A 22,052-nucleotide genomic window follows, 5' to 3' on the forward strand; every position below is an offset into this window, starting at 1 on the left:
AAAAAAAAAAAAAAAGAAAGAAAGAAAGTCCTGTCTTGATTTGACCTCCCCTAACCTCTCCCAGGGCAAAAACTTGGTGGGGGGATGAGTCTGTCAATCACTTTGACCTCACGAATGCCTGAGGTGACAGCAGTGGCAAACAAAAGACTCGCCAAAACGCTGACGCCGAAAAGCTAAGAAATGAGCTGTGCGTGGGGACTGAGATTCTAAGGGACCGTGTCCCAGCATCTTGAGCACAGGCTCGGAAAGGCCCATGAAGGCCCTGGGTTCTCCCTCCTGCTCACCTTGAAGCTCTGAGCAAGCAGGAAATGAGGGCAAAGGCAGAGTGGTCACCACCAGGCCCGGCGTGCACTAGAGCCACTCATCAAAGACTCACCAGTTCCAGGTATCTCAGGAAATCTCTGGCTAATATTCATTCTGGAACTGGCCTTTGCTGAAGATAAGATAGAGACTCTAGCCTAAAGCAAGCCGACCTTCCAGACAAGCATTAGAGGCAAACAGAGACTGTCCACAGATCACAGAGACAGATCACACAGACTTCATAGCCATGGTTAATTTATGACTAAGAGTTTCCAAATGTGAAATGTCTAGTGAGGTTTTATAATAAAAACAGTGCAACTGTCAAGGAAACTGGGTTTGTTTCTGTAGCATCTGAAACAAAGTAAAATGCCAGTGAGAAAATCAGAATATCTCTGGGGATAGTAACTGCTATTGGATTGCTCACTGCTAACGTATAGAAATAGAACTAATTTTAAATATTGATCTTGTATCCTGCAACTTTGTGGAACTTGTTTATTAGCTCTAATAATTTTATAAATTATTTGTATTTGTATTCTTTCCATTTTTTTTCATGTATAAAATCATGTCTTCTGCAAACAGAGACAGTTTTCTTCTTCCTTTCCAATCTGGATGTCTTCTATTTCCTCTCCTTGCATAAACGTCCCAGGCAGAGCCTCCAGCACGATGCTGAAGAGAAGTGGAGAAAGCACTATCCTGTCTTCACTTTTCTTCTCTCTCTGCTTTATTCCCCATACCAGGCAATCTTGACGGACCTATCTTCAGGTTTGCTGATTCTTTCTTCTGCTGCTCAAATATGCTGGTGAGCTTATCTAGTGAATTTTCATTTCAGTTGCTGTACTTTTCATCTGTAGAATTTCTACGTGGTTTCCCTTTGTAATTTCTTTTTATTGATATTCTACTTCTACTGATTGTTTTTTCCACCATGTATGAATTATACTTTCTTGCTTCTTTGCATGTCTTCTTATTTTTGTGGCAACTCTGGAAATCAGATTCTCTGCCCTCGCCAGGGTTGGCTGCTGGTGCTGCTAGCTGTAGTTGTTTTTTACTTATTTCATGACTTCTTAACTAATTCTGTAATATTTGTGTCTCTGTTCTGTACGGCCACTGACGTTTCTACTCAGTTTCACATGAGAAACTTAGCCATGAGAAATACAAATTAAAAAGCACGTAAGATTTTTAAAAATGCTAAATATCACTAATTATCAGGGAAATGCCTATCAAAACCACAATGAGATACCACCTTACTCCTGCAAGAATGGCCACAATTTAAAAATCAAAAAATAACAGATGTTGGCTTGGATGTGGTGAAAAGGGAACACGTTCACATTGCTCATGGGAATGCGAACTAGTACAATCACTCTGCAAAACGGTATAGAGATTCCTTCAAGAACCGAAAGTAGAGCTGCCATTTGATATGGGAATCCTCCAGAGGGAAAGAAGTCACTCTGTGAAAAAGACACTTGCACACACGTGTTCACAGCAGCACAACTCACAACTGCAAACATATGGAACCAGCCTACAGGCCCATCAACCGAATGGATAAAGAAAATGTGATATATATATAATATATATGTTTTTATATATTATATATATAATATATATGTTTTTATATATTATATATATAATATATATGTTTTTATATATTATATATAATAGAATACTACTCAGCCATAAAAAGGAATGAAATAATGGCATTTGCAGCAACTTGGATGGAGCTGGAGACCATTATTCTAAGTGAAGTAACTCAGGAATGGAAAACCAAACATCTCATGTTCTCCCTTGTTAAGTGGGAGTTAAGCTATGAGGACACAAAGGTGTAAGAGTGATTTAAGGGACTCTGGGGACTCACGGGAAAGGGGTGGATAAAAGACTACACACTGGGTACAGTATACACTGCTCAGGTGACAGGTGCACCAAAATCTCAGAAATCACAACTACAGAACTTTTCCATGCCATCAAACACCATATGTTCCCCAAAAACTATTGAAATAAAAAATAAAAAATCCCATTAAAAAAATAAAATCCTACTGATACAAACAATAAAGATTATAAAATGTAATGGGAAACAATTTTTTGTCCCACAGTAAGTCATTGTTTACATTATGGTATATCCATCCAATGAAAAATCATGCGGTCATTTAAAAAAAAAAAAACAGTTAAGATACCACTTACCACTCCATACCCATGAGGATGACCATGAGAAAAAAGACATCATAATAAGGGTTGAGAATACAGAGAAACTGGAACCTTCATATACTGCTGGTGGGAATGCAGAATGATAGAGCTACTATGGAACACAGTTTGGCAATTCCTAAAAAAGTTAAATAAAGAGCTATCATGTAACCCAGTGTTTCCACTCCTGGGTATATACTCAAGAGAAGTGAAAAAAAAAAAAAAAAGTCTTATACAAACATCTATACTTGAATATTCGTAATCGCCAGAAAGTCAAAACAAGCCAAATGTCTTCAGCTGATGAATGGGTCACTGAAATGTGTTCTGGCGACACAATGGGATATCATCACACGCCACGTGGTGGAAGGGGGCGCTGACCCATGCCAGTGTGGACGCCCCTTGAGAACGTGCTGAGTGGGCGCCAGCACAGAGGCCACCTACGGTGGGATTCCACTGATACACAACATCCAGAACATGCCAACCCAGAGACAAAGAACAGAGTAGTGGCTGCCAGGGGCTGGGGGAAAGGAGAACAGGGAATTTCTGCCAACTGGCCTTCCTTTGGGGACCAGGACAATGTTCTGGAATTAGACAGTGGGTATAAGTGTACAACATTAAAAATATACTAAACGCCACCAAATTAAACACTTTAAAACAGACGATTGGCAGGGCATGGTGGCTCATGTTTATAATCCCAGCCCTTCGAGAGGCCAATGAGGGAGAACCGCTTGAGTCCACAAGTTCAAGTCCAGCCTGGGCAACAGAGCGAGACCCTATCTCTACAAAAAAGAAAACCATAGCCAGGTGTGGTGGTTCACACTTGTATTCCCAGCTATTCAGGAAACTGGAGCACTCGAGCCCAGGAGTTAAGAGGCTGCAGGGAGCTATGACTGCGCCACTGCATCCTGGCCTGGGTGACAGAGTGAGACTCTGCCTCAAAAAAACAGAACAACAGTCAATCTTACAGTAACAGTCATGTATATTTTAATAATTTAAAAAATAAAGAAAATGAAAAGGCAAGCCACAGACAGGGCGAAAATGTTGACAAGACATACACTGGATGAAAAACTTGTATCCAGAATAAAGAACTTGGAAAAATCAGTAACAGAAAACAAACCAACACAATTTCCCAAAAGACAAGAACAGACACTTCCTAAGGAACAGATAAAAGCCATTAAGCATAAGAACAAGCTCGACATATTCACTGACGAGGGAACTGGTCATCAGGGGAACGTGAGGTAAAGCCAAAAGTCAGTAACGCCACACACCCACTGGAATAATTAAAGGATTTTTAAAAAATAAGCAGCCACACCAAATATTGGTGAAAATATAAGGCAAATGGAATCTCACACATTCCAGGTAGGAGCATAAAATCACACCAGCACCTTGGAAGACACTTTGGCAATTTCTTATGAAGCTATACACGCACTTCTTAAAGGGTCCAGCAGTTTGACTTCTGGGTGCTCCCTGGAGAGAATGAAAACGTAGGTGCACATGAGACGTGGCTGTGAATTAACGGCAGCGATGCTCATCACAGCCGGCTACCGGGAAACAACCCACATGTCCTCAGACAGGAAACGGAGAAACAAACAAGCAGGTGGACACAAGTTAAAAATGAACCACTTGGCCGGGGGTGGTGGCTCACGCCTATAATCCGAGCACTTTGGGAGGCTGAGGCAGGCGGATCACCTGAGGTCAGAAGGTCGAGACCAGCCTGGCCAACATGGTGAAACCCCATCTCTACTAAAAATACAAAAATTAGCCGGGAGTGGTGGCACGTGCCTGTAATCCCAGCTACTTGGGAGGCTGAGGCAGGAGAATCATTTGAACCCGGGAGGCAGAGGTTTTAGTGAGCCAAGATCACACCATACCACTCCAGCCTGGGCAACAAGTGAAACTCCATCTCAAAAAACAAATAAATAATAAAAACAAATTAAAACGTACCACTCATCTCCCCAAAACAGAGCTGAACCTCAAAAGCACTCTGTTGTCCAAAACAGGGCCAGGACGAGGGTGAAGCAAGAGAGATGCTGGCGTACAAACTTTCAGGAAGAGATGGCTCTGAGAATCTCACTCCTGGGGTGTGCCGTGCAGATGCCGCACTCTCTCACCTCCCCCTAGTCCCAGCTTTGGGCTAAAGATGACAGCAATTTAAGAATAAACACAGTACGATTCCATTTATTTACAATTCAAGAACACACAAAACTAATTTATGGTAATAGAAATCAGAACAGTGCTTGTCTCCCAGGGGTAGGAATTGACTGAAGGGACGAGAAGGAACTTCCAGAGGTCATGGAAACTTTCTGCAGCCTGACGGAGGCAGTGATTACACAGGTGGTACATTTTCAATACTCACTCAATTATATATGCAAGATCTGTCCATTTCACTGTATGCAATTATTATCTCAAAAAAATGTTAAAGGAATAGATAGTTTCTTTTTTTAAAAGACCACATTGAATGCCACTGTCAAAGCAAGGGAACTGCATCTGGCAACACAAAGGCATTTTCTAAGCCACGTGCATGCTTCTAGATTTTGGGTTTTTTCTTCTTCCTCTTTTAATGCTTCTAGATTTCTAAACAGGTCTCATGAGAGAGAGACCACTTTAATCCTGGGAAGCTAGTGTGACTGGGGATTGACGGAAGCTAGTGTGACTGGGGATTGACGCTGGAAAAGGCAAGACTGTGACAGTCAGGGTGAGGAGGAAAAAAAATCAAAATAACAGGCGAGAATGTATCCTCTATCTCCATTTGTCATCTGAGCCACCGGATTCACCCCCACCCCGAGCCTACCTGTTCAGGAGGCTCTCGGGCCAGGGTGGGCAGCATTTTCAGAGCTCTTGACCCCAGTCGGTCCATTAGGGAGCAGTGCCTGAGAGCCTGAAAGCTACCAGGGCAGCCAGATGTGCCTGAGGGCAGGAAGCACTGTCATCTGAAACATCTGTCACAGAAAGCACTGTGCTAGGAATACAGCAGCTGACTTTAAGTAAAGGGCAAAAATTGGAAATACTGACAACATCAATGAATGTTATCGGAAAAATGGGCAATCTGAAGTACTGTCAATAGAAGTATAATTTTGGAAAGTAATTTGCCAAAAATTATTAAAGTGTGAAATATTCATACCCTATATCTTACTATTCCCATCAATAAAAAGACTCTTTCAGATACGCTTACCAAAAAAATACGTTTAATGAAATGGTGTTCACTAAATCTCTGTGTGTCAACAGCGAAAAGAAAAAGAGAAAAAATTGGCAACAACTGCAGTGTAAAGGAAATGGTTAAAATATGTACATTCTAGGATGGAATAATGGCTACTGAAGAATAAGCACCAGGCATTTCAAGTAACTCGATTCAAGGGAAAATAACGTAACAGTACAGGCCGTCTGATGCCATTTGTTACGCACATAAGATGTCCATGCACATAAAAATTATCTAGGAGGACTTACAGCAAACTGCTAATGTTAACCTGGGACACGGCAGAATCTGAAAAAGTAGAGAAATCCAAGAAAGTTTCACTTTAATTCTGCACTGTGTGAGCTTTCTTCGTAGCGAGCATGCATTTACATTACGCCTGTATGGTATTTTTGAAGAGCATATCACAAAGCTGTAGGATCACATGTGAGTCCAACTTGTGCGACTCCTTCTGGCCTTGAGGGACTAAGTGCCAGGACAACAGTTCACTAAGTGTGGTCTGCAGACACTCTTCTAGGCAGTCTTGTAACATCAGAACTATTTTCTTTTTTCTTTCTGAGACGGAGCCTCTCTCTGTCCTCCAGGCTGGAGGGCAGTGGCGCAATCTCAGCTTACTGCAACCTCCACCCACCAGGTTCAAGTGATTCTCCTGCCTCAGCCTCCTCAGTAGCTGGGATTACAGGCATGTGCCACCACACCCTGCGAATTTTTGTATTTTTAGTAGAGACGAAGTTATACCATGTTGGCCAGGCCGGTGTTGAATTCCTAACCTCAGGTGATCTGCCTGCCTCGGCCTCCCAGAAGTGCTGGGATTACAGGCATGAGCCACTGTACCTGGCCATCAAAAGTATTTTCATAATAATACTAAGTGGCTGGGCATGGTGACTCACACCTGCAATCCCAGCACTTTGGGAGGCCGAGGTGGGCGGATCACTTGAGGTCAGGAGTTTGAGACCAGCCCGGCCAACACGGCAAAACCTCGTCTCTACCAAAAAATACAAAAATTAGCCAGGCATGGTGGTGCACGCCTGTGATCCCAGCTACTGGGGAGGCTGAGATGGGAGAATCACTTGAACCCAGAAGGCTGAGGGTGCAGTGAACTGAGATCATGCCACTGTACTCCAGCCTGGGTGACAGAGCCAGACTCCGCCTGCCTCAAAAAAAAAAAAAAAAAAAGTGACAATAATAATAAGCTATTATTTGCCTTTTTTCTTTTAACTGTGCTGACATTTGAACTGAAGATACAAAAGCAGCGATGGGTACAACATGCTAGTGAAACAAACCAGGGGCATCACATGGGGTCTTGCTATGCTGCCCAGGCTGGACTGCTGCAATGGCTACTGACAGGCACAATCACAGCTCCCTACGACCACAAACTCCTGGGCCCAAGCCATCCTCAACTCTCCAAGCAGCTGGGACTATAGGAGTACTGTGCCCAGTTAAAATATTCACTTTGTTAAATCTTAACCCCTCAGTAAGATCTTAACATTCTGCATGATGAAATACAAAGTACATGTAAAACATTTCTGGTGCATACTAAAGTGCGATGGCTGGTCTACCGTGTTTGAGTTGTGAAATGAACTAGCCCTTTTTACATAAAATATTTTACTTAAAAAATAACTGACAAACTCAGGCTTCAGCATCTGGTAGACATTTTCTCAGAAATGAATTAAATAAATGTTATCATTTGAAAGAATACAACCAAGAGTATATTGTTGACAATAATAAAACTTAAGCTGTCAAACACATATCTAAATTCTTAAAAATTTGTATCTGACACCACAAGCTTGACGGATTCCTAACAATAAAGACTTTTCAATAACTTGTGGTGATTAGCTTGTGATTTTTTTAATAAGGTATAATAAAAGACCTACATAATTCAGTGCATCGAAATTTTCAAATAAGCGATGTATGATGTTACATAACCATGCATGGATAAAGGTCCATTCAAAGTGCAAGACAGACCAATGAATTTTAGTACAACAATTTGAAAAGATTATTCTGTACCACAACTAACCTTTCAGAAACCACTATGTGTGGAAGACTTGCTGTTAAGATGCCAATACCACCAAAAGCCATCTAGACATTCAATACAATCCCTATCAAGACCTAAGTAAATAGGCAAATCTATCCTAAAATTCATATGGAATCTCAAGGGACCCCAAGGTCCCTTGCCCAAGCAATCTTGAAAAGTTAGAACAAAGTTGAAAGAGTCACACTTTAAGTCAAAACTTACTACAAAGCCACGGTAATCAAAACAGTGTGGTGCTGATAGAACGATGGGTATATGGACCCATGAAATACAGTAACGATCCTAGAAATAAACCCTTTCGTATGTTCAAATGATTTTTGGCAAAGGTGCCAAAACCATTCAATGAGGAATGGATAGCTTTTCAACGCATGGTGTGGGAAAACTGGCCTCCACATGGGAAAGAATGAAGTTGGGTCCTTAAACCATACACAAAAAAATCAACACAAAACAAATCAAAGACCCAAATTTAACACCTAAAACTATAAAACTCTTAGAAAAACACCAGGGGAGAAGGTTTAGGACATTGGATTTGGCACAGATTTCTTGGACATGACATCAAAGGCACAGAAAACAACAAAAAAAGAATAGACAAGGGAAACCTCAGTAAATTTTAAACCTTTGTATATCAAAGGACACTATCAACAGACTGAAAACACAACCTACAGAATGGGAGAAAATATTTGGAAACCAGAACTGTAAAAGAATAGTATTCAAAACACACAAGGGAACTCCTAAAACAGCAACGAAAACAATGTGATTTAAGAACAGGCGAAGAACCTGCATAGCCATTTTTCCAGAGAAGACACACAACTGGCCAATGAGCACATGGAAGGGTGCTCCACACCACTAATCGTTAGGGAAATGCACATCAAAGCCAGAACAAGACACCACCTCACACTCACTAGGATGGCCACCATCAAAATAAAGTTAAAATTAAATTTAAATTTAAAAATGAATAAGTCAGAATAGTAAGAGTTGGTGATGATGTGGAGAAACCAGAACTCCCATGCACTGCTGATGACAAAGTAAAATGGTACAACCACTGTGGAAAACAATATGGTGGCTCCTAAAATAGTTGCAAATTGAACCACAGGATCCAGCAACTCCACTTTTGGGTATGCACCCAAAAGAGTTGAAAGCAGGGTCTCTAAGAGATATCTGCACGCTCATGTTCATAGCAGCATTATTCACAGTAGCTACACTGTGGAAGCAATCTAAGTGTCCATCAACAGGTGACTGGATAAGAAACACGGATCATCTATCCACACCACAGAAAATCACTCAGCCTCAAAGAGAAAGGACACTTTGGCACATGGTACAACAAGGATGATCCTTGAGAACATCACGTTAAGTGAAATAAGCCAGTCACAAAAGTACAAATATTTCATGATTCTCCTTCTATGAGGTCCCTACTCTAGTAAAAGTCACAGAGGCAGAAAGCAGAATGGTGGGTGCCAGGGCCAACAGGGGGAGCACAGGGAGCGAGCATTTAATGGGTATAGAGTTTGGGTTTGGGAAGATAAAGTTCTGGAGGTGGATGGTGGTGATGGTTGCACAGCAATACGAATGTTCTTAAAGCCACTGAACTGTACGCTTAAAAACAGTTAACACAGTCAATTTTATTATATGTGTATTTGACCCAATACAACAAATCAGGGAAAAGAAAAGCATCCTCCTCAACCTGATGAACTGTATCTCCCAAGACCCTAAAACGAACCTCATGCTTCACGAAAATCGGAATGCTTTCCCTCTGAGATTGACAAGGCCAGGACAGCCATTCTCACCATGCCCAGGTAAAACCGCACTGGAGGTCCCAGTGAATGAACCAAGGCCAGAAAAAATAAACGAAATAAAAAGTAAATGGGGGAGACAAAAACAAACTGAAAGCGGAATCTAAAATTTATCTGAAAATAAAAAATACGTAAAATAGTCAAGACAATTCTTACCAGGAAAAAACTGGAGCGCTTACTATGTCCTTTCAAAGAGTATTAGGAAGTGACAGTAATTACGATCCTACTGTACTGGAGAAAGGACAGACACATGATTCAGTGAAAGAAGCCCTCAAGAAACAGGCCCATAAATGTATGGCCGACAGGCTTTCATCAGAGGTGCCAAGGAAATTCAAAGGGGAAACAGACATTCATATTGTGTGGCAGGAAAGCAACCCTCAACTGTGACCACACTACACACAAAAATTAACTCAAAATTGACAGTAAAGTTAAAGCTACCAAGCTTCTAGAAGCTTGGGTTAGGCAGACACAAAAAGCACAAACCATAAAGAAAATGAATTGATAACTCAGACTTAGCAAAATTAAAAGCTTTTACCTTTCAAAAGACACTAAGAAAATGAAAAGGAAGCCATGTACCGGGAGAAAATATTCACCATACATCTGACGACAGACTCTGTCATGAATACACATAGAACTCTGCCAACTCAGGAAGATGACAGTCCAATTAAAATATAGGCAGAAGACTTTGAAAAGACACTTCACAAAAGAAGATATATGGCCATCGAGTTAAGTACATGAGGAGATGTTCAACATCATTAGTCACCAGGGAAACACGAACGAAGACCACAGGGAAATACTGCACAGGCCCACCAGGATGACTAAAGTGAAGACGGCCAGCGAACGCGCTCGGGATGCGGGGCCAGCAGGATTCCCACACACGGGTGGCCAGGGGACAGAACTGGGCAGCCACTTTAGTTCCTCAGCTTTTCCTAAAGTTAAAACATACTCACCATATCACCCAGAGGCCCCACTCCTAGGTATTATCCCAAGAGACAGGAAAACATCCATACAAAGACTTGAATACAAATGTTCACAGAAGTTTTATCTGTAAGAGCCAAAAACTGGATTAAAAATTATGGTATATCCAGTCGGGCACAGTGGCTCATGCCTGTCATCCCAGCACTTTGGGAGGCTGACATGGGTGGATCACGAGGTCAGGAGATCGAGACCATCCTGGCTAATACAGTGAAACCCCGTCTCTACTAAAACTACAAAAAAAATTAGCCAGGCGTGGTAGCAGGCGCCTGCAGTCCCACCTACTCGGGAGGCTAAGGCAGGAGAATGGCATGAACCTGGGAGGTGGAGCTGGCAGTGAGCCGAGATCACGCCACTGCACTCCAGCCTCGGCAACAGAGCAAGACTCTGTCTCAAAAAAAGAAAAAAAAAAAATTATGGTATATCCATTCAGTATAACAAGGACAACCTAATGATATAAGCAACAAAAGTGAATGAATGCTTTTCAGAAAACATTCTGTGAGTGAAACAGCCAGAAACAAACGACTGCATGACATCTGATTCCATTCCCATATAATTCCAGACAAAACAAAACCATGGTGACAACCAGACTGGAGGCAAGTATGCTGGGAGCCTGTTACCTCCACCTGCCGCTAGGAAGTCACAGCAAGAAGCATGAGTCCAGACGCAACAACAAACAGCCCTCCTGGAACGGTAGGATTTCTCAAAGAACAAGAACGTGGCCCTTTGGAAATTTCTTGTTTATTTCACATAATGATCATTTAGAGTTTGTTTTTACTTTTTTAATAATACAAATGTATCTAAAACTAGGGTGGAGGCTCACACCTGTAATCCCAGCATTTTGGGAGGCCGAGGCAGGTGGATCACTTGAGCTCAGGAGTTCGAGACCATCGTGGACAACATGGTGAAACCCCGTCTCTACTAAAAATACAAAAATTAGCTGGGCATGGTGGCAAGTGTCTGTAGTCCCACCGGCTCCAGAGGCTCAGGTGGGAGAATGGCTTGAGCCCAGGAGGCAGAGACTGCAGTGAGCCATGATTGCACCACTGCACCCCAGCCGGGGCCACAAAGTAAGACTCTGTCTCAAAAAAATAAAAAATTAAGCTGGGCACGGTGTCTCACTCCTGTAATTCCAGCACTTTGGGAGGCCGAGGCAGGCGGATCACCTGAGGTCAGGAGTTCGAGACCAGCCTGGCCAACATGGTGAAACCCCGTCTCTACTAAAAATACAAAAATTAGCTGGGCATGGTGGCAAGTGTCTGTAGTCCCACCGGCTCCAGAGGCTCAGGTGGGAGAATGGCTTGAGCCCAGGAGGCAGAGACTGCAGTGAGCCATGATTGCACCACTGCACCCCAGCCGGGGCCACAAAGTAAGACTCTGTCTCAAAAAAATAAAAAATTAAGCTGGGCACGGTGTCTCACTCCTGTAATTCCAGCACTTTGGGAGGCCGAGGCAGGCAGATCATGAGGTCAGGAGTTCAAGACCAGCCTGGCCAACATGATGAAACCCTGTCCCTACTAAAAATAAACAAATTAGCCGGGCGCAGTGGCAGGCACCTGTAATTTCAGCTACTCAGGAGGCTGAGGCAGAAGAACTGCTTGAACCCAGGAGGCACAGGTTGCAGTGAGCCGAGATTGCGCCACTGCACTCCAGCCTGCGTGACAGAGCGAGCCTCCGCCTCAATAAAAAAAAATACATAAAATAAAACTTAAAATTAAAAATTAAAATTAAATCAGGGTGGAGGCAGCATGTTAAATATAAATCCATGGGGGTTTTTGTTTTTTGTTTTTTGAGATGGAGTTTCGCCCTGGCTGCCCTGGCTGGAGTGCAATGGCATGATCTCGGCTCACTGTAATCTCCACCTTCTGGGTTCCAGCGATTCTCCTGCCTCAGCCTCCCAAGTCACAAGGATCACAGGCATGTGCCACCACGCTGAGCTAATTTTTGTTATTTTTAGTAGAGACGGGGTTTCACCACGTTGGCCAGGCTGGTCTTGAACTCCTGACATCAGAGGATCCACCCGCCTCGGCCTCCCAAAGTGCTGGGATAACAGGCATGAGCCACCACGCCCAGCCAAATCCGCGTTTTCAGCTGACAGGAGAGACACGCCAGCAGCTACGATCGTGCATATCCCTCTTCCACCTTCTGAAAGACAAGAGCTTTGAGTATTGAAAACAATTCAGGAAAACCATCAGCCACCTAAGCCGGTAGAGCAGCGAAGATGAGAATGAAAACATGACTATGCTCAGGCTCCTTGAGAACTGATTCTCCACAGAATAAAGTTTTTAAAAAATTCTAAGGAAGGGCGGGGAGAAGGGTGGTGTTTCTCCCCACCTCCCTCGTGCTCCTAAACTAACGTCATGCCCCAAGGAAATGAGAGAAAAGGATGTCATTAATAAATTTATACCAAGTTTCTTTTCAATGGTGCTGAAAAGTATATGCAAATCCATCTGTAATTAGGTTTAAAATTCCATTTCATGGGATAATCAGACTTCAAAAAACTCAATTTTAGTTTTAATCAGATTTTAACAAGGATATTAAGTCCATTTCGTTTAGAAAAGGAAAAAACTGTGAATTTAACACAAAATGTATTCAAGCTTAGCCCTGGGAGATAATTAAATAAAATTAATTTGGCAAGGGTTGTCAGTAAATGGAAGTGCTCCAAACAGTGGTTCATGTTTTTGATGGAGACAAAAGCAACTCCTCACAGTACAAACAGACCCGGAGCTCAGCCCTTGTAGAGGAGGGTGGAGCCTCTTCCCAGGGGCAGGGAAGCTGGAAACCCTAACCCAAACCTCAGTCAGAAGAGGGGCTCACACGCCCCACAGGGAGCCCGAACTGAGGCTGACAGGTGCAGGCTCACAAGCCATCAGCCCAAGCCACGCCCCAGCGTACTCACCTGCCCAAGCAACCGGGGTGAGATGAGGGCCACCCAGCTCCAACAGCCACCATGTCCTGGAGAGAAAGCGTCCCCGCTCAGAGGACGGTCCTTGTCCTGGAACAGCGAGGCCCTGCCACTTTTGGTTCTCAAAGCGCTTCCCCACCTCCGCACCCAGTACCATAGTGCTGTGCTCAGTTTCAGCACAGGGACCATGTGTCCTGCTCTCTGCTGCATCTCCCAGCCAGTATACGGCAGGGTACGTCATAAGCCCTCAACAAATATTTGTTGAATGGAACAGACATGATCACAATACGCGCTCCTGGGAACTCTCAGCTACCAGAAAAAAAGGCAAGACAGAAATGAGCACTTCTCAACCCTGGGAGCAAATTTATAAGGGTTTTATCCTTCACAATTCTTAACCAAGGGGTAACATAGCCTCGGATAACTCCAGCTTCCTCCAGAAAACCTCACTGTGCACTGCCAAGATTCCAGCCGGAGCAGGTGCTGAGCTGCGATCCAGGAAATGCCAATTTCATCCTAGGTTCTCTTCTACAACCACTCTCAAGCAAGGTCCCACCCTGTCGCCCAACTGGCCCAAATCTGGAAAGGAAGAAATCACTGTGATGCTGTGTGGGCAGTAAAAGGCTCTGCATGGAATAGAAAAGCCAAGAGAACAGGCAGCAAGGCTCTGCATGGATCAGTTTTGGGTTTTTTGGGTTTTTTTCTTTTTGAGACAGGTTCTTGCTCTATCACCCAGGCTGGAGTGCAGTGGCATGATCTCGGCTCACTGTAGCCTTGGCCTTCTGGGCTCAAGTGATCCTCCTGATTTGGTCTCTCAAGTCGTTGGGAGCATGGGTTCATGCCACCATGCCTGACTAATTTTTTGTAATTTTTTGTAGAGACGAGGTCTCACTATGTTGCCCAGGCCGGTCCTGAACTCCTGAGGTCAAGAATCCGCCTACCTCAGCCTCCCAAAGTGCTGGGATTACAGGTGTGAGCCACTATGCCCAGTCTCTGCATGCATTTTTTTAAACCAAAATTAAATGGCAGCCCTGTAACCTCTTATAGGAGTTAGCAGGTATGGCCAAACCTACTCCCACCCCAGCTGTCTTGAAAATAAAGTTTTACTGGAACACAGCCATACCCACTCATTGACACACTGTCGACAGCAGCTTTTGCGCTAAAATCAACGTCAGTCCCAGTTCATCCCGGGTCATCGCAGTCTCAGCGTGAAAGGCCCACCTCCCACGTGAAACTCCTCAGTCCCAGGCAAACCGTGAGGGCGAGTCACCCTATTCTGGGCTACAAAGGCAGAGCCAAGGCCGGGCGCGGTGGCTCAAGCCTGTAATCCCAGCACTTTGGGAGGCCGAGACGGGCGGATCACGAGGTCAGGAGATCGAGACCATCCTGGCTAACACGGTGAAACCCCGTCTCTACTAAAAAATACAAAAAACTAGCCGGGCAAGGTGGCGGGCGCCTGTAGTCCCAGCTACTCAGGAGGCTGAGGCAGGAGAATGGCGTAAACCCGGGAGGCGGAGCTTGCAGTGAGCTGAGATCCGGCCACTGCACTCCAGCCCGGGCGACAGAGCGAGACTTTGTCTCAAAAAAAAAAAAAAAAAGTCAGAGCCAAGTAATTGTAACAGAGGCCTTACAGACCCCAAAGCTACCAAATAAATATTTACTATTAATACCTGGCCCTTTAGGGAAAAAGCTTACCAGACTCTGCCCTAAATCCATCCCAACCTATCACAGGTGCCCACTGTTTAGTTACAAAAACTCAAGGAAAACCTAGAGTACTAAACAATGAAACAAAAGAAAGTATATTTTTCTTTTTTTTTTTTTTTTTGAGACGGAGTCTCGCTCTGTCGCCCGGGCTAGAGTGCAGTGGCCGGATCTCAGCTCACTGCAAGCTCTGCCTCCCGGGTTTACGCCATTCTCCTGCCTCAGCCTCCCGAGTAGCTGGGACTACAGGCACCCACACCATGCCCGGCTAGTTTTTTGTATTTTTTAGTAGAGACGGGGTTTCACCATGTTAGCCAGGATGGTCTCGATCTCCTGACCTCATGATCGCCTGTCTCGGCCTCCCAAAGTGCTGGGATTACAGGCTTGAGCCACCGCGCCCGGCCGAAAGTACATTTTCTATTATTAAAAGTCTTTGGGCTGGGTGCAGTGGCTCACGCCGATAATCCCAGCACTTGGGGAGGCCAAGGAAGGCAGATCACCTGAGGTTAGGAGCTCAAGACCATCCTGGCCAACATGCCGAAACCCCATCTCTACTAAAAAAACAAATATAATAATACAAAAATTAGCCAGGTGTGGTGGTGGACGCCTGTAGTCCCAGCTACTTAGGAGGCTGAGGCAGGAGAATCACTTGAACCTGGGAGGCAGAGGTTGCAGCAAGCTGAGGTTGCAGCAAGCAGAGATTGCACCACTGCACTCCAGCCTGGGCCACACAGCAAGACTCTGTCTCAAAAAAAAAAAAAAAAAAAAAAAAAAGTATTTCAATCTAAAGCTCAAGCTTACAAAACTTACAGATAACTTAGCAGTGACCCCTACTGGGTTATCTACGACACTCCAGCTAAGCTCTAGTAAACAATAAAAACACAGAAGCTAAAAGAAATGCTTGTAATGCTACCAATGACACTCTTTTCAACTCAGTCTACGAAAAACATCTACTTTTCTCATCCAAGTCAATAAAAAGTGAACTGTGATTTAAAGGAACCTAGTTGACACCTGCATTTTGCAACTGCAACCCCAATAGAAGGCAAAATACTCCTGAGACCTAACTGCAGTAAACGCTAGCAATACAGAAAAAGTAAAAACTAGAAAGAGCAAATGAGAATACCAAGAATTGTGTGTCAAAATGTCTTCCACACAGACTTGTAAATAATTCCTATCAGCTCAAAAGCAGACAAACAATAGTGCTCTAAAAAATTACATGGGGTGGAAGCCTGCCCCTCCCTTGCTGTGGGAGGACTGTTTGGTTCCATGAAGCTGAAGAGTAGTTTGCACCTTATAAAAAATTAATTGCTAATCTTCTAGCTCAGCCGCCTCCGCGAAGGAGATAGTATTGTGTTGCAGCCTCAGAAGTTAAATGCTTCCTCTCCCAAGTAATTACTGCTCTTACTCTACCTTGCAGAGAGCCTCCTCCCACTGAAAACCAAATCCCAGAACCTGCCAGGAGGTGCTTGGCTCCCAGCAAAGGCAGGCAGGTCAGCCGTCCTGCAGGCTGGTAAGCCCTTCTTGCCAGAGTTCGGCTGGGAGCCATCAGGTCTGAAAGAGAAGCTGTCAGCTGATGGGCTTCATGCCCACACATGTGCTGAGTTCTGCTCAGGCTAAATGGATGGCAGCTCCCAACAGAATCCTTTCAGTGCCAGCATCGGGCTGATCAGCTCACAAAAATGAAGGATCCAGCTGCATGGCACCATGTGGCCAGCCAGATGGATGGAGGTTATTGAGGGCACAGCCCACCATGCTCCAGGATCAGCCAAGCATTCCAGCAACAGGGCCACAAATTCACTGGATGCCCTTGGGCCAGTCAGCTCCTCCCAGAACCCAGCTTAGTCCACAGGATAGTGAGGAAGAACAAATGAGGCACTGATTATCAACGGGCTTTGTCAACTACACAGCAGCTCTCTAGAGCCAACCACCACCGTCAGCAGTGCCATCCTGCCAGCAAAGTGAAGACCCTCTTGAGAACAGGGTCTGTCTTTAAACAAATAAACTCTAGAGGCTCTTGTAAGCCACCTGTTTCCAAACCAGGAAAAACGTCTGGCCTTCATTCCCACCAGCGTCATTCATATCCAACAAGGCTGTCTCCAACTAAGATACTCCTGCAAAATGCTCCTGGGCATCTTCCAACTGATCGCACCTGAGGAGGCCCCCCTGTTGTCTTCATTGTTTAAAGCTGTCTGTGTGTGTGCACTACGTGGGCAGACTGTGCTGTGTTCATCACGGCATCGCCAGAGCCAGCCCAAAGCCTGGCAAATGGCAGGTCTCCAAATAAATGTTCAAATGAACAAACAAACGAGCATCTCCAAAACCACAGTACCACCCACGGACACCGTGGTCACAGAGGAACTCCAAAACCACAGTGCTACCCACAGACACTGTGGTCACAAAGGAACAGGCATTCACCTGAAGGGGAAACAGAAAAACAGGGAAAGAGTCTGGCCTTCAACACAAACCATCTTCAGAAGTCAGAATGCCTCCGGCCAGGGCTCCCTGCTCACGGGAACAGCGCAGCTCAACTCTAACTCTCACTGCAATGCAACTGACTCCACGGCTCCTACCCCATGAGGCTCTCAGCTGACAAAAGGAAACACCACCTGCCCTCCCTGACTTTGGGACTGCTGAAACCTGCAGCGGTTCAGACAGCCCCAGGGACTTCCACCAGCAGGGTCCTGCCTAGGCGCCAGGTCCTCATCCTGTGAATTCAGCAAGGAAAGAGACCCCTTCACAATGGCAGATGTATTCCTCCCTGATGAAGACCTTCTGCAGCTCCTGTGACCTGCAGGATGTGGTCTAAACTACCCTCAGGACAGATCCCTGCCAACATGCCCGGCTTCTGCCACACCCTAGGAGAAATGTGGTTACAACCAGCTGGAGCCACACAACACTGCCCGAACACGCAGCCTCCGGCCAACCCACGTGCTGCCAGCACCCGCCCTGCCTGGAACATGCTGCCAGTCTCTCAAGTGTCATCTCTTCAGGAGCCACGTTTGACCCACCAGACATATGCCCAGCTAGATCTGAGAGGACTGGAAAACAGCCCCGGACTTACAGCTGTATCCCCAGTACCCAGCACCAGGCCTGTACACCTAAGTGCTCAAGAAGTGCTCACCAGTGAAGAAGAGGAAGAAACCCCACTGCTCTGGGGGCTTCTAGCCTCTATCTCCAGCCCCGACCCATGCATCACGCCACCGACGCCTGGTACACACGACGTGCACTGCACGGCCACCTTCTTCCTGCACACGGGGGCCCAAGCTTAGGACCTGGGAAGGGGCATGGGGACAGATGAAGTTGGTGACTGTATCTTCCTGGTCATTGCTGGGTTCTCAGCACCCTTGGCCCCCACTCAAGTTCTAGGTGAAGCCCAGTGCTGGGGGGACAGGGTCCTCTTCCTGACAGTGCAGCCTGTGGGTAAGATCCCACATGGAGGTAAGGGGTGGGGTGTTGGCCTGCGCTGGGGTCAGCGTCCTTAGGAAGGTGACTTGGAGGAGGTGGCGGCAGCCGCCCCCTTCTTCAGCAGTGCCAGGGGCCTTCAGCAGTGCCAGCTTCTTGGGTAGGCTGCTGCTGGCTTTCATCACCACGTCATGTTCGATCTTCTTCTGGATCCTGACTTCTAGGTTCTTCTTGAGCTTTTGCTGCTGCACGCCGCGCGCCTTCTTGGGAGCGATAACACGACCGCCTTTTCTCGGGCCCCGATTCTTTTCAGAGGCCGCCGCTGCCATCTTGCTCTTTGCAGGCTTGTGCGCCTAGAGCTTGCGCTGCCCCCTGCGCCATGATCCCATGTTTATATTTTTATTTTTTAAAATAGAGATAGGGTCTCACAGTGTTGCCCAGGCTGGTCTTGAACTCCCAGGCTCAAGCGATCCTCCCACCTCAGGCTCCCAAAGTGCTGGGATTACAGGTGTGAGCCATGGCACCCAGCCCAGCATGGATCTGTGCCAGGAAGAGCTAGCAGGAGCTGACCAGCCCCACGGAAGCTTCCAGGCCAGCCACCTGCTCTCATCTCCCAAGAGCCCGTCTTGGCTTCTGCCAGCCATTCACACTCTCCACAGGTTGCAGCCAGGTACACACCCCCCTTCAAGCAACAAAAGCACTGCCTGAGCACCTGGCCTGCTCTAAGCCCAGGGCTGAGACAAAGGGGAGCCAGTCACACACAGCACCAGGAGCACTGGCATTGCTAGAGCAAGGAGCCCACAAGGCCGTCCACCCGGGAGAGCAATAGCGCTCTGCGGCAGGAGGCTTTCAACAGAGGCCAGTGCTTCCTGGGGGTCAAGAATGTGGAACACACACTTCAGGCCCCCTCTCCAGGCTGCACGTCCACGGGCGTCCATGAGACAGACACTGCCTGGTGGGTCCCACTCAGTTCTCCTGCCAGTGAGTGACTCTACCAGGGAGGCCCAGAGCCACAGGCTCCTGGTGGCCCCTACTCCTGCAGGGGTTAAAGCAGGTGCCCACGTACAGTCCACAAGCACAGGCCATCAGGCTGGGCAAGGATGGGCGAGGAACCAGGCCCCTGCCCTTTGGGCTCACGAGCTCCGAGCTACCGAACAGGGTTCCAAAGCTCCAGCCATCCGGAGGACACACAGGCCACAGGAAGCCGACAACCAGTCCACAGAGAGACACGCTGTGGGGCCCGACAGGCTGAGGGCAGGCAGCGGGTCCCCCGTCACAGTCCTCCCCGCCTTGCCAGAGTGCACTGGGGCCTGTGTGATGCCAGCCTGAGAAAGACGCGCAGCCCCAGTTCCACCTGCAGGGAGATGCCTCACAGCAGACCTCTGCCAAAATGGCCTTTCCAAAGCGAGGAGCCTGAGTCTCGGAAAGGCCACAATGATCAGAAATGGTCTCACTGCATCTTCCAGGTACATTCTCTAGGCCTCTGGTTTTGGCCGTTTTAAACGATGGCATATGGACTAAGGAACGGAATACCTAACTGCTTTCCAAGAAAGGAGTGTGTTACTTCTGGGTCACAGATTCCACATGTTCACCTCTCTAGCCCTCACACCTCACTTGTCACAGCCAAGACTCCTAGGAGGTCCCCTGCCTGCCGTCATGAAGGGTGTCTGCAGCCCAGTGCGCCACCCCCACACGCCCTGCCCGTGGCAAACCACTCAATAAGGACTGCAGTGAACACTTTCTTTAAATCAGCGATGGTTTTCTTAATCATCTTAGAATCACTCTGCTACACGGATGCCCCCGGAGTTTCGATTCCGGAATCAGCAGTCTCCCACTCCGCATCCTCGCCCCCGCAGTGCCCCGCCTGGGCAAGGGCAGGAGTGCCTCCCAGACGGCAGCAACCAGACGGGGGCCAGGCCAGGCAGACACACCAGGCAGCTACTGAACTGCTGGGCCAAGACCGCCAGCCTCCCAAACCCAGAGTCCTGGTCCTAGGAGACGGCTTTCTCAGCTGCAGCCCAGGCTCTGCGGTAAGGCCACCAACCCAACCCACCACCCACCCAAGTGCTTCCCAACACCACGCTGGCCAGCAGGGCCCACGTGCCGTACTGTCCAGGTCAGCTGGACCAGTCCCCAGCTTAGGGCAGACAGTGGAGCTTGAATAAAAGGGACAGGAGAGCCCCTTGCAGTCACTGGTAACAAATCCCCCAGAGTTTCAGGAAGCCACACTCACAAAGGCCCAAGGGCAGGGGACGGGTAACTGCCCAACACTCTCCATGAGGCCAAGGATCTCAGAGCTCTTCCCACGCATGCCCACCATCCTCCACCCCCTCCCAGGGCGCACCCTTGACGGGTGGAGGCTGAAGAGCGGGAGCAAGGCCTGCCGGCCAGGTGTGCACCACCCTACACTAACATAGCACGCGGGGCGCCCACCCAACCACTCCACACCTGCCCCGGGCCACCTGACACCCTGGAATGCGGGGTGGACACCTGCATTCACCTGGAACATCTTCCCCACCTCATCCACGTCCTTCTCAGGACTCCCCACCAGACGAAAGTCTCATGGCAACAGCCTGATCTTGTTCTCCACTGGGTCCCCGACACCGGGCACCAGGCCTGCACACAGGGGGTCTAAGGAAGGCTTGCTGGCCTGGCTCGGACCCCTGCCCCTCAGCACCTGGCCATGTAACAGAGTCCCAGGGTCCACGCACAGCTGCCGGCAAAGGTCTCTGCATGCTGCCCAGATGAGACACGCACACGGTACTTCTGACCATGGGAAGTCAGAGCTCTGCACCTGGGTAACAGTGCAAACATCATTAAACAAAAGCCAGGAAAGTCAGATCTCTGAGTCCACATCAGCCGCCCCACAGGCTGGTGCTGACTGGCTCGTGATGAAGTGATCATCTCACAGCACTTCTGTTAACACAAGCCCACTCTCCCCAACATGGCTCTGCACAAACGGCACTACCGCGAGGACCACCTGCTTCATGCACACGGGCCCCCCGCAGCCACTGAGCGTGAAAAGGCTGGTCCACTCCTCGGCCCAGCCTCCCCTCCTGCCTGTCCAACAGAATCAGGGCACCTGTTTCCAGGAGGCCACACCAGTGAGAAGCATGCAGGGGCTGGGAGGAGGGGGATACGGATGCCGCCTGACCACGGGTTCCAGGAATTCAACAGCTCAGCATCTCCTGTTCCTCCCAAGAACCCAGGCCATGCAGGGTGGGTGAAGGGTGGGAAGGTGGGTGGTGCAGGCAAGACCAGCAGCTCCTGACACAAATGACAGCTACAGCTGGCCGCAGGGAGTGACCACAGGTGATCCTGTAGAGGTCACACCTCACAGCCTCAAAGCTGACGTTGAAGAGTGTCGGGTAGGGAGCTGGGGAGCTGCCCATAGCCTGCCTGAGACCCCAGCCCTCCGAAGGCCATGGCACTGTTGGGAAGTCCTCGGAGAGAAGGGCAGGCAGTGGTGGGCTGCCCAGGGGAGGCCTTCAGCTTCTCTGCCTCTGGCCCTTGGCTGGCGCTGGCTTCAAGCCGCCTGTCAAAATCCCCCTCCTACCAGCCCTGTCACAAAGCTGCCCAGACCCTTCC

At 47.5% G+C, this 22,052-nt stretch overlaps 1 protein-coding gene and 1 pseudogene across 5 annotated transcripts in view; both read right to left on the reverse strand.

The window, feature by feature from the left end:
- Nucleotides 1–22,052, reverse strand: part of MAD1L1 (MAD1 mitotic arrest deficient-like 1 (yeast)) — a 416,346-nt gene that overhangs the window by 360,748 nt on the left and 33,546 nt on the right. The window lies entirely within an intron of this gene.
- LOC105522431 lies at nt 18,336–18,844 on the reverse strand (annotated as a pseudogene). The gene has a single exon (XR_001003443.1). The product of XR_001003443.1 is annotated as a leydig cell tumor 10 kDa protein homolog pseudogene (transcript).

Source organism: Colobus angolensis, unplaced genomic scaffold, assembly GCF_000951035.1.
Source record: "Colobus angolensis palliatus isolate OR3802 unplaced genomic scaffold, Cang.pa_1.0 Scaffold43, whole genome shotgun sequence".
NCBI lineage: Eukaryota > Metazoa > Chordata > Mammalia > Primates > Cercopithecidae > Colobus > Colobus angolensis.